This window comes from Microtus ochrogaster, chromosome 10 (genome assembly GCF_000317375.1).
Source record: "Microtus ochrogaster isolate Prairie Vole_2 chromosome 10, MicOch1.0, whole genome shotgun sequence".
Taxonomy (NCBI): domain Eukaryota; kingdom Metazoa; phylum Chordata; class Mammalia; order Rodentia; family Cricetidae; genus Microtus; species Microtus ochrogaster.
The window spans coordinates 9,122,814-9,125,457 of NC_022016.1; the positions used below are offsets into that span (position 1 = coordinate 9,122,814).

Genomic DNA, 2,644 nt, shown 5'->3' on the forward strand with positions numbered 1-2,644 from the left:
GACTCACTGACTCAGCTTCTTTCTCCCAGCAACCTGTTCTGTTTTCTCCGCCTACCTAAGGGTTGGCCTATGAAATGGGCCTAGGCAGTTTCTTTATTAATAAGAAATCATTCCCACATCAGTTTGTTTTTATGTATATAGTACGGGCCAGAAGAGGGCACCATGTCTCATTACAGATGGCTGTGAGCCACCATGTGGTTGCTGGGAATTGAACTCAGGTCCTTTGGAAGAGCAGGCAAAGCTCTTAACCACTGAGCCATCTCTCCAGCCCATGAAATTTTTTTTGTTTGTTTTTTGAGACAGGGTTTTTTTTTGTAGCTTTGGAGCCTGTCCTGGAACTAAACTTTTGTAGATCAGGCTGATCTCAAACTCACAGAGATCTGCCTAAAGCTGCCCTCTGAGTGCTGGGATTGAAGGTGTGCGCCACCACCGCCCACCTTTTGTGTGTATCAAGTTTGTATAACGTCTTCTAAGCACTGTAGTTCCCACCAAACAAAGATCTCCTAGGGCCACAAGGAAAGAGGCCCAGCTTGGGCTGGGGGGAACAGAACTACATGAGGCTATGAAAGCTTATTGAGAGCAATCAGAATTTTTATATATTTATCAGAATCAGAAGTTAATGACAATTTCTAGGTTCAATACAGTTGTGGTTCCATGAAGATTGTAGCCATGCAGGGAATACAAGTTCACTGTCTCAGACCAGTCAGTTATACTTTGTGTAGAGCTTTCCTTGACTTTTGCCATCTAAAGTCTTGATATCATCAAAATTTTTCCAAGTCCATTGCAGCAACAAAGTCACTTTTGAGGTACCATTTTTTGTTCCTAACCAAAAGGAACTCTGGTAATGAACAGGTTTATTTGGTTGTTACTCCTAAGTCAGAGTCCACCACTGTGGGAGCTTAGGATTGAAACTCAAGTTAATCACTGAAGGCAAAATATGCGGAACCATTGTTGCCTGATTTTCTCTTTTGCCTTGTCACTGTCTTGTCCTCAGCTAGCTCTCTTCATCAGCCCAGGCCCACTGGCTTAGAGACACTGCCAACTCAGGGGAAGATCTTCCAACATCAATCATCAATCAACATAATGTCTTTCAGACAGAGATCAGACATTCTGATCTAAGCACATGGCTAATTGATGTTCTCTCAGATGAACCTAGGTTTTGTCATGTTGACACCTGAGGCTATTAGCACACAGATACAATAACATATGAGAAGGTTTTAGAGAACCAATGTCAATGACTTAACCAGTGTAGAAATTTAAGCTGAGCCCTCTCAGCCTCAGTGCCTTAGTGCTCCCTCCCTCCCTGGGAATCTAACAACTACACATGCACATACTGAAATGTTGGGAACTTTCCATCATATTCCTGAGTCCTTGTGAATGTTCTCCAAATAGAACTCAGTTATTGAATAGGGGCAAGATAACCCTTAGGTGTTGACTCCATTCCTGGTGTTTTAACTCAGTCCCTGGGAAATGGGCAAAGTGACTCTCAGATGTTTCCTCTTACCTCATCTGATTAGGCAACTGCTCTCGAGCCAAGTATTGGTAATAGCCTTTTAAATAAGGAATCATAATAGTTAAAAAACAACCCCAAGACATCCCCCTTGTTTCTGTGGCTTTTTTCTTTAAAAATAGCCTGTAAGAGCTATTCAGGATCTTTCTGGCTTCTCGAATGCTGAAAGACCCTGTCATGACAGAATTAATAAAATCCTCATGGTGGTGTGAGAGATGGTTTCTTGTTGTGACTCTTCCTGGACTTAAAGGACAAACAGCAGCAAAATAGTCAAACCTGAAGAAAGCATCAAGATAAAAGCACAGACATGCTGGAAAATGCAAAGGAGCAAGCATCTAAGATCAATAAGAGAAAACTAAAACTGTTTATCACAGAAGCTATTTAAAAACGAACAATTAAGGATCAAATAGCATAAGCAATATTCTGAATACAAATTGGTGAATGTCTATAGTTTTCAAGAAAATGAATGTTGTAATAAAAATATGGTTCAAAAAATCACAAATATAGATGGCACCATTATAGAACATGACACAAACACAAATCTACTAATATATATTATACATATAGACTAATATATATTATATACATATACATTATCTACATATATAATATGTATATATGTATACATGTCCATTAAACAAGAACTACAAGGTACTAATCAAAATCAAACTCCAAGAAATCAATGGCATCCTATACGCTCAAGTTCTCTCTTTTATCAATAATAGAAAATGGGTTGGGTGAGTAGGACTGTTTCAAAAAAAATCACAAGATTCACTTGAAGTCTTCTGATGTTTTTATTTTGTAGAAAATAGCTTTGATTACTAAAACATCTCATTCTCTTATAATAAAATATAATGTGATTTAGAATCACTTAGATAACATTTTTTTTAACTACTGTTGGTGACTAAATCTAAATCTGCATCACAGTGAGGAAATGAAAACTTTTTAAAAGAAACTTCAAAAGAACAGATTTTTGTTTTTTTAAAATTTATTTATTTATTAAGGATTTCTGCCTCCTCCCCGCCACCGCCTCCCATTTCCCTCCCCCTCCCCCATCAAGTCCCTCTCCCTCATCAGCTCGAAGAGTAATCAGGGTTCCCTGACCTGTGGGAAGTCCAAGGACAGCCCACCTCC

The 2,644-nt window shown here is 38.8% G+C and overlaps 1 pseudogene; it reads right to left on the reverse strand.

Annotated features, from left to right (window-relative positions):
- Positions 1-1,569, reverse strand: part of LOC101999972 — a 6,262-nt pseudogene extending 4,693 nt beyond the window's left edge.
- Between the last annotated feature and the right edge of the window lie 1,075 nt (positions 1,570-2,644).